The following is a 17,081-nucleotide window of genomic DNA, read 5'->3' on the forward strand; positions in this document are numbered from 1 at the left end:
CTAGAGCCCGTGCTCCACAACAAGAGAAGCCACCGCAACGAGAAGCCCGCGCACCGCATCGAAGAGTAGCCCCCACTCGACGCAACTAGAGAAAGCCCGCACGCAGCAATGAAGACCCAGCGCAGTCAAAAATAAGTAAATAAAATAAATTAAAAAAAAAAATGCTTAGAGTTTACAAACCTTCACCAGAATACCACTAGGCCCCTCATCATCTTTCAAATGTCAAGGAAAAGTGAAATGTTGATTTAATTTTTAATGTTTTTCATAAAATTTTCAAAGTTAAAATGGTATGAATTTCTTTGGAGTAAAGGATATTCAATTTTTATTCTGTACACTTCTGAATTGTTGTGATTTTTAAGAATAAATGTGTATTATTTCAGTAATTTAAAAAAAATAAGTATGATCAGCAGGGAAATTAAATGTTGTCTAAAATAGTCATATCAATATTTTTTTCATTCTTTCTGGAACAATCATAGCTCAAGTCCAGAAACTATGAAGTGTGATAATGGGGTTAGAAAAGCCCATTATATATGTCAACAAAGGACTAATATTGTCATGCTTTATCTTAATGTAACAACAACTGATTTATAAATACATTTAGACGCTTCGTGTCCTTGCCTTTGCACTGCATTAATCCTCACATCAAACACCAAACTCTTAAACTCTGAAGAGTGTAAAATGCCGGTGTCTGTTTATAATGCAAACTGTCCCCCATACAATGTGATCTAAAAGTCAAAAGTCAGTCATGCTCCCTAAATCTCTTCTCAACCAGCCTGACTCTGCTTGAAATCCTTTCCAAAGCCATTTGTTGGATTAAATTGTTGTAATGCCTACAGGAGACCTCTTCAAAATACAAATAGTGTTTTTTTTAAAGGAATAACCAATTAAACTATTAGAATCAACAGTGTTACCTGATTAAACCGTTATGGTGCAAGGCCCAACTCCAAATAATGGTCACTGCTGATACAGTTTACCTTCCTTATCTTTTTCTCAGGTTACTATTAATTATAATGATCACGATTATCAGTACAATTTACTAACCACCCATCATGAATTGGACCCAGTAGTTAGTACTCGCCACACATTATCTCTAATACTGATACAATTTTATAAAGTACTATTTTCCCCATTTCATGGATTAGGAAGCTGAGATCAATGAGGCTAGGTGATCTGTCCAAGGTCTCATAGCTCCTAAGAAACAAAGTTAGGATTCCAACCAGAGCTGTTTGAAACCAAAGCCCACATTCCTTCTATACTGTACTTATAATACTTGAGGCCAAGAGAGGGCTGCACCTATGACAAAGTTATAGATTTAGCTGATTTGTGGGGAAAGTTCCCTTTTCTCCGTCATATTCTTGCCATCTAGAGCCAGTGGCAGAAAGAAGGTCATTGCAATCACTTACGCGCCCACCCCAGTCCTTTTCCTGCATGTACCTCCTTTCCAGCCCTGGCCCTTAGCCAAGCCTCTGGTCTATCCCATCCCCCCCTGGGGTCTCTGGTCTAATTATAACTTTAGGAGACTCACTAATTCAGATGATTATCACAATATCCTGTTGAGTTCAAACAAAATAATTTTCTAAAAAAACAAGGATAATTGCACTTCAAGGTGTTTTATAAACAATGAAAAGGTAGTAACTCAAACTCATACGATGGGTGCAAATTCCTTCTTAAAGACCTTTACAACCATTAACTAATTGGTACTTTAATATAATATTAAATGTCTTTTAACCCATGGAAATAAAAGTGTCTTAAAGTAGAGCAGTTCTGACTCTTGCCTGGCAGCAAAGGGGATTCTGACTCTCATTTTGTGGGGGGAGCTGCCTCCTGAACATGATGAGGACTGAGTAGAAAGTAAGAACAAAGACTGGAAATTTATGGAAATCTCTCCTTTTATTAGCCACGCTGCTCACAAGGCACATATGTTCCTTTAGCCATATAATTTGCTATTTTAAAAAGTGGCTTCCATCAATTATTATGATGTGGTAAATGATGTAAGGGAAAGGTGAAATCCCAGTGACCTATTATATAAGAGTTGACCTCAGACTGGATAAAAGACTAAGCCAAAAGTAAACACATGTGAGTTTGTTGACAACCAGCCCTCTAAAACCTAAGGAAATGCTTCAGATGACCAAATGACAATTCCCTGGTTCGGTGCTGGCTTCTATATGGAATTGTGGCTAGTTTAACCTATTGTTTTATTGTAATGTGTTCTAATAGTTAACAAAACATTTCTCTATTAATTTCTCTATTATTTGAAGGCTCTCTTTAAGGATTTCCAAGTGACCATTATTTGCATGAAAACATGGTCTTTCCGGGGCACAACTTTGAAACTAACTCTGGAGAAATACATGAGACCCTTCTTGGGTTCCTAGAGCCAAAGACACACAAGTGTAATCCAAACTAAATAGAATGTTGTACAGAAATGTGACCACATGTAACATTCAAGAAACACCAGCTCTTAGAGCCAGTAAGAAAGAGATAAAATGTAGCCCACAGATCTCTTGACAGATGGATGGGCCTTTGAAAATTTGTAACAACAACTTGAACCAGCCTCCTTAAGTCTTATTTCAACGTCCTGAACAATATAAAAATCCAGATTGACCTTTAGTATGAAACTTTGGTTCTCTTTTGGTTTATGGAGGATTCTTTTGAGAGACATTCTGGTAACTTCTCCTGTGTTCTTATTCTTCCCTTAGCCAAGAGGAACTCATCTCTTACAAGAAATCCTTAGACATTATAATAGACTGAATATTTATGCCCCCCCCCAAATGCATATGCTGAATGCTTAACTCTCCATGTGACTGTATTTGGAGATAGGGCCTTTATGGAAGTAATTAAGGATAAATGAGCTCATAAAGGTATGGCCTTGACCTGATAGAATTAGTAGCCTTATAAGAAAAAGCACCAGAGAGTTAGGCTTATTCTCTCTGCCATGTGCAAACACAGTGAGAAGGTGACTGTCTGTCTTCACAGGAACCAGATTAGCTGGCCCCTCAATTTTTGCCTTCCCAGCCTCCAAAACTGTGAGAAAATTAATTTCTGTTGTTTAAGCCCCCAGTCTATGGTATTTTGTTATGGTAGCCCTAGTAGACTAATACAGATACTGAGTTAAAAAGAAAATAGTCTGCTGGTTGAATGAGAACCATATAACAAAAGAACATTTGCAACTTAAAATCTACAATGTAACTCACTTGTATAGTTTTTTTCAGTTGGACTTCCATGGAAGAATCCAGTTAAAGATTCTGGAGAACCATGACAGGGCAAAAAAAAAAAAAAAAAAAAGAAAGATTTTTAAAAATTGCCTTACATGTTTAATTTATTTTAATAAAAGAATTTCCTACATCCAAAAAAAAAAAAAAAAAAAAACGTAAAAGACCTGTACACTGAAAATTATGACACTGATGACAGAAATGGAAAAAGACAAAAATACTCTGTCCTCATGGATTGGAAAAATCAATATTGTTAAAATGTACACACTACTCAAAGCTATCTACAGATTCAATGAAATCTCTATCAAAATTCCAATGGCATTTTTCACAGAAATAGAACAAACAAACCTAAAATTTGTATGGAACCACAAAAGACTCCAAATAGCCAACACAATCTTGAGAAAGAAGAATAAAGCTAGAGACATCATGCTCCCTGATTTCAAACTATATTACAAAGCAATATAACAAAACAGTATCAAAACAGTGTGGTACTGGCATAAAAACAGACACATAGATCAAGAAGAGAACAAAGAGCATAGAAATAAACCCGTGTATATGGTCAATTAATTTACAACAAAAAAGCCAAGTATGTACAGTAAGGAAAGGACAGTCTCTTCAATAAATGATGCTGGGAAAACTGGACAGCCATATGCAAAAGAATGAAACTGGACTGCTATCTTACACCTTACACAAAAATTAACTCAAAATGGATTAAAGACTTGTACTTAAGAACTAAAACCATAAAACTCCCAGAAGAAAACATAGGAGGTAATCTCCTTGACATTGGTCTTGGCAATGATTTTTTAAATCTGACACCAAAAGCAAAGGCAACAAAAGCAAAAAATAAACAAGTAAGACTATCTCAAACCAAAAAGCTTCTGCACAGCCAAGGAAACCACCAACAAAATGAAAACGCAACCTACTGAATGGGAGAAAATATTTGTAAATCATACAGCTGATAGGGCACAAATATCCAAAATATATAAAGAACTCATACAATTCAGTAGCAAAAAAAATCTGATTTTAAAATGAGCAGATCTGAATAGACATGTTTTCCAAAGAAGATATGCAGATGGCCAACAGGTACATGAAAAGACACTTTATATCATTAATCATTAGGGAAATGCAAATCAAAACTACAATGAGATATCACCTCACACCTGTTAGAATAGCTATTATCAAAAAGACAAAAAAATAACAAATGTTGACAAGCATGTGGAGAAAAAGGAAGCCTTGTGCACTATCGGTGGGAAAACAATATGAAGGTTCCTCAAAAAATTAAAAATAGAACTATCATATGATCCAATTCCACTTCTGGGTATTTACCCAAAGAAAATGAAGACTAACTTGAAAAGACATGTGCACCCTCACGTTCACTGCAGCATTATTTACAATAGCCAAGATATGGAAACAACCTAAGTGTCCATCGATGGACAAATGGATAAAGAAGATGTGGTATATGTATACAATGGAATATTATTCAACCATAGAAAAGAAGGAAATCTTGCCATTTGTGACATGAATGGATCTTGAGGGTATTATGCTAAGTGATATAAGTCAGACAGAGAAAGTCAAATACCATATGATCTCACTTATATGTGAAATCTTAAAAAACAAAAACAAAACAAAACAAAAACTGAACTCACATACAGAGATAGGTGGTTGCCAGAGGCAGGGGTGGGGAGCAGATAAAATAGGTGAAGGGCATCAAAGGGTACAAATTTCCAGTTATAAAATAAATAAGGGATGTAATATACAGGGATGTAATATACAGCATGGTGACTATAGTTAATAATACTGTATGGCATATTTGATTGTCACTAAGAGAGTAGATTTTAAAAGTTCTCATTACAAGAAAAAAAATTTTTGTAACCATGTGTGGTGACAGATGTTAACCACGCTTATTGCAGTGATTATTTTGCAACATATACACATAGCGAATCAGGCTGTACACCTGAAACTAATATAATTTTATATGTCAATTATACCTCAATTTTAAAAGTTAATAAGTATTAAAAACTGGGAATCACTATGTTTTAACCTGTAATTTATATAATAATATTGTACATCAACTATACCTCAAGTTAAAAAAAAGAAAAAAATTAATAAATAAATTTTAATTTTAAATTAAGAAAAAAAAGAATTTCCCACAGAACTAACTGGCTGGCTCATCTGTATGTTTACATTATTTGCCATTTATAGCTCAGTACCTAAAGGTATAGTGGAATCCCCTACAGAAATCCTAATGCGTCAAAGACAGTGCTCACCAAATATTCCTTAACTCCCCTATATTTCATAGCCCTCATTATAGGTACCTTTGATGTCACATAACTAATTCCAGCCAAAAGGACTCTGGGTGGAAAATGCATGTGACTTCCAGGCCAAGGCAGCTGAGAAAGCCAGTGCACCTCTGCCATCTCTGTTTTACCACCACCACCAACAACAGAGGCTGCATGTTCCAGATTCCACAGCTGCAGGATGGAATGGGAAGTAAGCAAGAAACAAGCATTTATTTGGCAAGCTCCTGAGATTTCAAGGTTTTATTTGTTGTGGCAGCTAGGATTTATTATTCTAATGCATCTTGGAACTCTCATTCTGCAGAAGCCTTTGTGACTTCAATGCTACTTGAAGCTTGAATGTAGACTTCAACCTACCTGCCAAGTTACGAGAGACCATGAGCAACTAAACATGGAGATAACAAGGTAGATCAAGCATTAGTGTCTCCATAGGAACCATTTACACTCCTTCTATGTTCCTTGGCCTGAGCTACGTGACGTGGAAAGACAAGAAGGAAAAAGACACAGTCTAGCTTCTCATAATACTCGTAGTGTTGTTCCCAGTAAGGTTTTAGACTCCTGCCTCTCCTAACCAGGATGTTACTAATGAACTGGGGTTCTATTGCTTTAAAAATTACATAATTATGCCACACTGAGATTTTATACATACCTAGAATGATGGTCATATGAACCAAGAGGATAAGAAATGAGGATTTAATTGATGCTGTGGGCTTCTACCCCAATTAGAGCAATAAAATTCATAGTTTGATTTACAGCAACTTTCCCCACCATATCCCTGCCAAAGTGCTTAGGGTCTGAAAGAGTCATTAAAAATAATCAAAGAAAATAATGCTAACTAAATCCATAAGCTAGCACTAAGGTGATAGTTAGATTAATGGACATCTTAGCTAATGGTGCATTTTCTTATTCCAAAAGACCAAGGAACCTTCGGTGGTCACTCACCTTCTTTTTATTAATGGAAAAACTGAGGGACATGAAAGCTATCTGGATGGGAAACGACAGGCTAGACTGAAACCCACGTGGACCACTGAGTTTATTCGTAGACCTGTGCTCCCTCTCACTCCCCATGCTCTTCCCCTTCGTCTTTTTCCATGCCATTCTCAGATGTCACTTTCCAGTTCTCAGAAGCTTAAAAGTTACTTTTGTTTTTCTGTTTTTGCCTCTTTTGCCTCCACCCGATGCCTGTGAGTTACTGGGAAAGCAGGCGCACCGCCTGGCTCTCTTGTGACCTTCCTCCACTGGCTTCTTCCCGTGTCTGCTTTTGAAAGGAAAAGAGAGAAAAAGAGTGATTTACTTAATGGATCTTCCCCCTCTCTAAGACCCAGTGGAATCTTAATTATTAAAGCCTGATGTAGCAACCTGTCAAGAGTATGAACTAATCAGTTTATCCTCTTGAGAGAGTCGAGAGACCAACTCTCTCTACTAGAACCTCCCTTTAAGCAGAATAACTTCTTTTAAATTGTCAGTTGGTTCTTCCAGCTACGGTAACAAGCACTTCAGTTGCTTCCTCTGAACGTCACAGGCCAGAAAAAAAAAACCTGGTTAAAGAACATTAAGGGAAAAAAAAAGGAATAAGAATATTGAGCACTTGCTACACTATGGGTCAAACACTGTTTTATTTGTATTATACAAGAAATTCATCTAACTCACAAAAATTGATGAATTATAAACATAGGCGTGACATCAGTCCATATACGGCACTTAATAAAAGTTGTCGGTATGTGACATTAACACTAAAACATTACCTTTTTTTTTTCTTGATTTAACTATTTATTCTTTTTTTTAAAAAACATCTTTATTGGAGTATAATTGCTGTACAATGGCGTGTTAGTTTCTGCTTTATAACAAAGTGAATCAGTTATACATATACATATGTTTCCATATCTCTTCCCTCTTGCAGTCTTCCTCTGAGAAGATTCAGTTCTTTGATCTTCTCTGTGAAGTCTCATGATACCAAGAATCTTACGTTGACTGTAAAGGTGTTTCTCCATTTGCTGTATTCTAAACATGCCAGAAGGAATCAACATACACCATAACATAAAGGAAGCTTATTTTGCTTGGTGTTTTCTCCACACAATCAGAAAATAACTTCTATTCCTCCATGGTTCTAAAGTGAATTACATTGAGGTGGATTGGAAAGAATGTGGAACTGAGAATTGGAAAACTTGCAGGCCGAATCTGGCTTTGTACCTTCGCCAGCTGTGTCACTTGAAGTCACTGAACCTCTCTATGACACACTTCCTCATCTACTATAAAATGAGGAGCACATTTCCACATTGTCTGTTTTGACCAAAAGAGCTAATACAGGATACATGCTATTTAGGATACATCCATTTAAGAAAATTTTCCATTTCTCTTACATCTCCACGTTTCCATAATCCAACAATCAATGATCAGTCACCTACTATATGTCAAACTCTGCCAGGCACTAGGGGTACAATCTGAAAAATATTACCTTTGTCTTCTACAAGACCGTAATTGGGTGGAGGAACAGTCATGCACACAAGTAACTCTAATGCAATGTTATCATTGCTGTAATAGGGGGACAGTCCAAGCGCTGCAGGAGAACAAACAGGGAAGTTAGAGTGGCCAGGAAAGACTTCAGAAAGGGTATGACATTTGATTAGTGGCTTGATAGATGAATATTTCATATTTTTGCCTAATAACTTCTTTTTCCTCCCACCTACCACTAATTTAATGGATATTTGGTCTTCTTTCAGGATACATTGAAAACCAGTGCTTCAGCTAACCTAACGATGGCACTAAATAAAATTTCCTTCTGACTATACAGCAGCAACCCAGTTGCCAACGTAAAACACCACATTTCATCTCTCTGTTGCTATGCGAATGGATCCAAAAAATTAAACATAATGGAATATAGATGTGGCCTGAAAATATGCAGTCAGTTGAAGCCATCTGAAAAGCCCATGGTTCCCCCTCTTTCATAAGGAAACTATTTTTAGAAGTCTCTGAATGCCCTGTGACTTTATGGCTTCTTCTAGTTTAGACATCCAAACTCCTATATAAGGAATTCTAGCCAAAGAATTAAGCTTCAATTTCTTTTTAGGGGTATTCTCAACCTATAAGGACATAGGCTGACACACATGTGGCATGGTGGCTCAGGCATTTCTATTGGGACATCCGTAGCAGCACACTCCAACCAGCCTCTGTCACACACCCATAGCAATGCATTCAAACCAAGCCAAGTTGGTGTGGCAATATGCCAAAGTGAATACAGTAAAACCTTAAAGACATGTGCACATGGGACCCTCTAAGGGGAGCTTAGATAAAACTTAAATTACCCTTTTTGTATTAAAAATAAGTCCTCCATTGGGGCAACATACAGGATGTTACCTGGCGATTCTCTCATGTACAATTTACATTTTTAAAAATTACCAATTTTAAGTATGCAATTCAATATGCTTTGACAAATGGATTCAGTTGTGTGACCACCACCACAATCATGACAAAGAATATTTCCATTTCCACAACAAATTCTCTCAAACATTTTTGTAGAGTCTCCTCGCCTCAGTCCCTGGTCCTTGGCAACTACTGATCTGCTTTCTATCACTATGGTTTTACCTTTTCTAGAACTTCATATAATTGAAATTATACAATATGAAGACTTCTGCACCTGGCTCTTTCATGTTTTAGATTTATCCATAATGTTGTATGTATCCATAGTTTATTCATTTTTATTGCTGAATACCAGTTCATTATATTTATACACCACAGTTTATCAATTCACAATTTATTTATGAAACAACATTTGGGTTGTTTCCAGTTTGGGGCTACTATGAACATCTGCATTCAAGTCTTTGTGAGGACATGTTTTCATTTCTCTTTGTTTAGTACCCAGAAGTGGAACTGCCGAGACATACGCTAAACGTGTGTTCAAATTTTTAAGAAAGTAGCAAACTGTTTTCCAAAGTAGCTGTATATTTTTGCATTCCCACCAGCAATGCTCCAGTTGTTCTGCACCCGTACCAACAACTGGCTTGTCAATCTTTTTAATATTAGCTATTCTAGTAGGTATGTAGTGGTATTTAATTTGCATTTTCTTAAGACTGATGGTAAGTATAAGATGTGACCGGCATTTAATGTGCTAATAAGAAAGAATGCTGCAATTAAACAATGACACAATGCTTTCTTATCACATAGAAATTGCATTTTATAGCCTCCCTAAAAAGCTCTCTTAGACTTATTTAAGCATAGTCTTTTTATTATAAATCCCTCACATATAAACAAAAAAGGAGTATATAAGCAAAATTAATTGGTGAAGAAAACCCTAATACTTCTTCAAATTTAGAGTCCAGCTCTTCTAAATCACCTTTTGACTCAGTTATTGATGTTAGTGTTTTCCATATTACATTGATTTTATTTATTTATTTATTTTTTAAAAATTTTATTTATTTATTTACTTATTTATGGCTGTGTTGGGTCTTCGTTTCTGTGCGAGGGCTTTCTCTAGTTGTGGCAAGCAGGGGGCCACTCTTCATCGTGGTGCGCGGGCCCCTCATTATCGCGGCCTTGTTGCGGAGCACAGGCTCCAGACGCGCAGGCTCAGTAATTGTGGCTCACGGGCCCAGTTGCTCCGCGGCATGTGGGATCTTCCCAGACCAGGGCTCGAACCCGTGTCCCCTGCATTGGCAGGCAGACTCTCAACCACTGCGCCACCAGGGAAGCCCTGACTTTATTTTTAATATTTATTTATTTATTTGGTTGCGTCAGGTCTTAGTTGCAGCAGGCGGGCTCCTTAGTTGTGGCATGCGAACTCCTAGTTGTGGCATGCATGTGGGATCTAGTTCCCTGACCAGGGATCGAACTCGGGCCCCCTGCATTGGGAGCACGGAGTCTTAACCACTGCGCCACCAGGGGAAGTCCCTACATTGACTTTTGTGTCAACCGTGGTACTGGAAAGGCAGTCTTTTATTTTGGAAGTCTGCACCATTGTTGCTTCTGAGCTTTTTCTCCAAGCCACCAACAACATTCTGTAAATTTTGATGCTGACACTTACTTGATCTTATTAGACTGGATTGAATTCCTTATCAGAAAAGATTAATATTCCTTCTTCAAATGGTTTATAGATTAAAATGGTGAAATGTTTCAGTTGTCCAATCATGCTACCAGCAATGACAACCAAGATTGCACATGCCCAGGCAATGACAAATGAATTAGTTGTAAAATATAATCAATGGTAAGATAACACCCCAGTTTCAGAGATGTAAGAATATGTAAAAAGGTGCATCTTGGAAACATGAAATAGTTTCAGATAAGCATACTTTTTAAAAGTTGTCTTCTTTATCTTAGATTTGTGTATTTCGATACAGAAAACACACCAATAAAAGCTGAACATCCATCATTCTTAAACTGCATCATGCAATTTAGCAACTAATTAATCATAGTCTTAAAATACACTCAAAGGTTTGTTAAGTTAGTTTTCTCTCCCCAAGTAGACCACAAGTCCCTCTCCTTCAGGAACTTTACCTTTGATTCCTCTCATATTGATTATAGCATTGTTTCTCAAATTTTATGTAATGATCCATTAGAGAGTCATGAAGTGATCTTAGTGGGTCATGACCAGCACTTTTTAAACAAAATAGCATAGAATAAAAAACATAAAAGTGAAATACATAGTAAAGGTAAGGGCCACTTCATAAACTTTTCAAACATTTCAAAAATGGTTTTTTGGTCAATTATATATTTGAGTGCTGGTTGTGATATCTAATGTATTTCTTAAAGCATGCTGTAATCAAAAATGTTTGATAAATATTACTATAATAGCATGAGAAGCATTCAATAATATTGAATGATTGATTTTTGCAGTCAGAAGCCAATTTTAAACTTTTTTAAGTGGCCCAAACTTTTGATCCAATTCTTTAAAAGTTATTATCAGGTTGGTATATTTTTACCTTCAGTGAGGGCAATATTAGAAAAAACCTTGCACTCTCTCAGTTTATATGATTACAATATAAATATATCTGTTTCTAAGGGAAAGAGTTTCAATTTCTGACTCACAAATGAGATAATCAGAGTTCAGTGATCTGGAATGGACCCAGACTTTTAAGTCCTGGGTGGTTAATTATTTAGCACCCTTTCAAAACTAAGATCCTTTAAACAATTATTCAACATTTGTTTGAAAGAAAGCTGTCTCCTCAATTCCCCAGTTAGTAAGTCTGGCCCCAAATCTGCAAACTCAAACCAATGACACAAAAAACTTGATCCATCTCCCTTGAAAGCAGTTCCAGGACTATTTATTTGCCAGTTTTTCAAACATACTATTTGGTGGGCCCTCACCTCCCATGCACGTGACTTATCAAAATAGCTATCATCTCCCTACCTCCTTCTTCCAACTAAATTTGATAGTCTTCCAGGAAGAATTCTGGTACATATGTTCAGATCTATGTTCAGATCTTCCATCTATGTTACTTTTCCAATAATGTCCTGATCAATTGGATTGCTCCAGAGCTGTCTGGCTAACTTACCTCTCACTCCCCTTAATCTAGCTCTGGCTGTAATAGGAAAGCCTCTGTCCTGGAGCCAGGAGATGTGAGTGCCTATCCTGGCCATATTGCACAACAAGTGACCTTTGGCATATTATTTAGACACACTGGGCCCCAATTTCTTTATCTACAGACAAAATGAGCTCTCTGACTTTATGTGGTCTGATGCTCTTTCTATCTCTATAATTCCATATCTTTGATGAATAGTTTTCATATCTGCTCCAATAGATAAGGGTTATAAGAAATGGAGGTATGGACTCAAGACCATGTCCTCCTTTTAGCCATAAAAAACTCTACTATAATAATTTTTGTTTGTTAATCCTGTGTAAGATTACATTTGAATAAATGATTCCTTGAACACAATAAATAAATATAGGAAAACTATTCAAGTATTTTCTGAGTAGCCCCTACGTGCCTGGTGGATACTTGAGAGCGTGTTTATGTTATTTCATTTGCAAACTTGAAAGCACTACACAATGTAATATGATTACTTACATTTAATGGAGACAATTTTGTAAAAAATAATTTATTTTATCATTAAAATATGTCTATCAGACCTAGTATTGTTATGATCCATAAGAAGAATATAGTTGAAAACATTTGTATATTCAACTGGGAAATAAAAGCATTTTATAAAGAGAACTGAATTTCTGTAAACTATACCTCACTAAATCAAGTTAACAACATTATTACAGCATTTCCTTTCAAATAAGGAAGTGCTGAAAATCGTGAGAACAGAGCGAAATAAATAAGAATATACCAGATTATTTTGACTTTTAGTACCAGCTATCTCTTTCACAACTCCTTGAGGGCAGGAGAGGTATACCTATTTATACATCTGTTTCTCTCAACAGCACCTACAATGGGACTTTATTACACATCAGCTTAATGAACGAAATGTGCCAGGCACTCAGCTCTGGGAGGTAACACCCCACGGCTCCCACCAGTATAAAGCAGAGTGACCACATGACTCTGGTTTACCCGGGACGGTCCCACTTTAAGCCTCTTGTAGGGTTATAGTACCCTTTTTCACTCTCAGAGGGTCGTGTTTTACAAAGTAAATCATATGCTTGCCCTAATTATAAGCCTCACTCACATTCATTCTGCCTTTCAGCTGCTGTTTTTTTTTTTTTTTTTTGGCTGCGTTGGGTCTTCGTTGCTGCGCGCGGGCTTTCTCTAGTTGCGGCTAGCGGGGGCTACTCTTCATTGCGGTGCGCGGGCTTCTCACTGCGGTGGCTTCTCTTGTCGCGGAGCACGGGCTCTAGGAACGTGGGCTTCAGTAGTTGTGGCACGTGGTCTCAGTAGTTGTGGCTCACGGGCTCTAGAGCTCAGGCTCAGTAGTTGTGGCGCACGGGCTTGGTTGCTCCGCGGCATGTGGGATCTTCCTGGACCAGGGCTCAAACCCGTGTCCCGTGCATTGGCAGACGGATTCTTAACCACTGTGCCAACAAGGAAGTCCCGAACATTATCTTCTTACTTACCTTACTGAACAGAGTAAATGGATTGAAATAATTTCTTGACCACTCAGAACCATCATTATAAGCCAGCAGAAGAGCTATGTAGCATTATATAGATCCCTGAAAGAGTTTTTAAGGTATCTAAACTTTTCCTCCCATATATATTCAATTATCTCAGACATAAACACTTGGCATGAATACTGAAAGGAAGTAAGATAGGTAATGACCATCTTCCTTGTGCCTCAAACTTTTTGTACTTGTGACCAAGTGCCTATACCTTACTGTGCATATTCTGTGTATTATGGATGAAGACCTGAAGGTAACTCCTCCTCCGACCTCCAATAGCAGGCTTACATTCAGTGACAGACATTTTTCTCATGGCTTAGAGCCTTTTTTTTAAAAACATCTTTATTGGAGTATAATTGCTTTACATTGTTGTTAGTTTCTGCTGTATAACCAAGTGAATCAGCTATACATATACATATATCCCCATGCCCCTCCCTCTTGCATCTCCCTCCTATCCTCCCTATCCCACCCCTCTAGGTGGTCATAAAGCACCGAGCTGATCTCCCTGTGCTATGCAGCTGCTTCCCACTAGCTAACTATTTTACATTTGGTAGTGTATATATGTCCATGCCACTCTCTCACTTCGTCCCAGGTTACACTTCCCAATCCCCATGTCCGCAAGTCCATTCCCTACGTCTGCGTCTTTATTCCTGTCCTGCCCCTAGGTTCTTCAGAACCCTTTTTTTTTTTTTTTTTAGATTCCATATATATGTGTTAGCATACGGTATTTGTTTTTCTCTTTCTGACTTACTTCACTCTGTATGACAGGCTCTAGGTCCATCCACCTCACTACAAATAACTCAACTTCGTTTCTTTTTATGGCTGAGTAATATTCCATTGTATATATGTGCCACATCTTTATCCATTCATCTGTCGATGAACACTTAGGTTGCTTTCATGTCCTGGCAATTGTAAATAGGGCTGCAATGAACATTGTGGCACATGACTCTTTTTGAATTATGGTTTTCTCAGGGTATATGCCCAGTAGTGGGATTGCTGGGTCGTATGGTAGTTCTATTTTTAGGTTTTTAAGGAACCTCCATACTGTTCTCCACAGTGGCTGTATCAATTTACATTCCCTCCAACAGTGCAAAAGGGTTTCCTTTTCTCCACACCCTCTCCAGCATTTATTGTTTGTAGATTTTTTGATGATGGCCATTCTGACTGGTGTGAGGTGATACCTCATTGTAGTTTAGTTTTGATTTGCATTTCTCTAATGATTAGTGACGTTGAGCATCCTTTCATGTGTTTGTTGGCAATCTGTGAAACACAAAAGACACTGCATAGCCAAAGCAATCTTGAGAAAGAAAAATGGAGCTGGAGTAATCAGACTCCCTGACTTCAGACTATACTACAAAGCTACAGTAATCAAGACAGTATGGTACTGGCACAAAAACAGAAATATAGATCAATGGAACAGGATAGAAAGCCCAGAGATAAACCCACGCACATATGGTCACCTTATCTTTGATAAAGGAGGCAAGAATATACAATGGAGAAAAGACAGCCTCTTCAATAATTGGTGCTGGGAAAACTGGACAGCTACATGTAAAAGAATGAATTTAGAACACTCCCTAGCACCATACACAAAAATAAACTCATAATGGATTAAAGACCTAAATGTAAGGCCAGACACTGTAAAACTCTTAGAGGAAAACCTAGGCAGAACACTCTATGACATAAATCACAGCAACATCCTATTTGACACACCTCCTAGAGAAATGGAAATAAAAACAAAAATAAACAAATGGGACCTAATGAAACTTAAAAGCTTTTGCACAGCAAAGGAGACCATAAACAAGATGAAAAGGCTACCCTCAGGATGGGAGAAAATATTTGCAAATGAAGCAACTGACAAAGGATTAATCTCCAAAATATACAAGCAGCTCATGCAGCTTAGAGCTTTTTTGTTTTATGAATCATTACCCCAAGATGGCCAGAAGCCTGAAATACAGTGAATGTGTAGGAGGGACCCACTTGGGTAACAATTACATTGCATTAATTACACAAGTAATTCTGGTCTTCTGGTGGGAAAATTGCAAGAGTCAATGACGTACAAGTGAGTATTAGAGCTAGTATCTCCACCCCTACCCTAATCATAAGACATAAAAATCTAAGTAGCTTTTGTATTACATTGCAAATTTGCTTGGATTTAGAGAGCCATGGGCTTAGAACATTTCCTGAAAATTTGCTTGGCCCCCAAAATGCCTAGCTAGATCCTCGAATGTACTCCATGACCCTCATATAATAAAGGCTCACAATTCCCTGGTTATAACCTTACACAAAAGCTCCTAGGGCCTTTCCAAAATACCCATCATATCCAGAATAAGACATGCTTCAGATTTAGGCCAAAGTAAGCACCCATATCTAATATGCTATCAGCTGCTACAGCCATAAGGTTTATTTGCCCTATTTGATAATTTTCTGATTGTTGAAATTTTGGTAAGTATTTTAATGCATGTATTATCTTCCTACTTGAAGCTCCTGTTCTTTCTCAAAGAAAAGTAAAAACCAAAATTATTTCTGCACCTACATTGCTGTTACGGCATCTTCAGATCTGCAAATAAATTCTCATTTGTACATTCTGTTGGTGGTTTCTCTCTTTCTTTCTCTCTTAATTATTGGAAACTTGAAGTGAAAATGAATCAGCAACCATGACTGCTGCACTTAAGGAAATGTATGATCTGGTTTATAATTTATGTATTAGCTCCCAAAGGAACTTAAGTACTTAGCTCCCAATTTATGATGAAAGGATGAGTAACAGCATCTCTTAATTTACATCTGATTCAACTTGCTCATTTTATCTAAATCTAATGTCTAGATTTAGTTCTCATTCTACACTCATTTCACCAGCAGTTTAATCTCTAAATGTGGAGCTGCAATAAAATATTTATTTTACCCAATACCTTCTTTCTAGTTTTGAGATAAACCATAGCATCGTGTCTTTGATATTCTCAGAACACACAACTGCTCTACCTGATGGTGAATAGCATTAGACAAAGGAATTATTTTTCAGGAAACTATGAGGGAAAGAAGGAAGGGGAGGAGAGGGAACTCACATAGAGAAGCATTTTTTTTAATCTGATGATTTAATAATCAACTAAATATTGTTAAACTTTTCTAAGGGTCATTATATTCATTTCTTTCTTATCCCCACATCAAATCTAAACTTCCCGGTCTGCCGTATAGCCACTGAGCATGCCAGCTTCCTGCTTTCATAGAAGCTATTGATAGCACACCATCATCTGAGGTGTTCTTGAACACCGACTTTTCACTACTCAGCAGCATGATGGAGAAATCAAGGATGGTCCATGGAAATAGCTAAAGGTCTTGTTTTAGGGCAAACTTGCTTATTCTGCAATATGTGCTTCTAAGTTTATTGGGGATAGGATGTCCTTTCTTTTATGAAATGATGTTGATAATGTTTGACAAAATAAAAGATGGGCAACAACCCCCCCCCCAAAAAATTCCCTGTCTGGCTTTCCAGATTTGGCATTATCCTTCCCATCTAATCATATCTTCCACTTCCCCCCAACACAAAGTGTCTGC

General features: G+C 37.3%; 1 long non-coding RNA gene across 1 annotated transcript in view; it reads right to left on the reverse strand.

Moving 5' to 3' along the window:
• LOC309624415 overlaps nucleotides 1-17,081 on the reverse strand; it is a 52,455-nt gene that overhangs the window by 154 nt on the left and 35,220 nt on the right. Inside the window, exon 6 of the long non-coding RNA XR_014241886.1 lies at nucleotides 1-17,081. This exon is cut by the window's right edge and continues 11,769 nt beyond it. This is a non-coding gene — a long non-coding RNA (uncharacterized lncRNA).

This window comes from Balaenoptera borealis (genome assembly GCF_965194805.1).
Source record: "Balaenoptera borealis genome assembly, chromosome: 2".
Taxonomy (NCBI): Eukaryota; Metazoa; Chordata; class Mammalia; order Artiodactyla; family Balaenopteridae; genus Balaenoptera; species Balaenoptera borealis.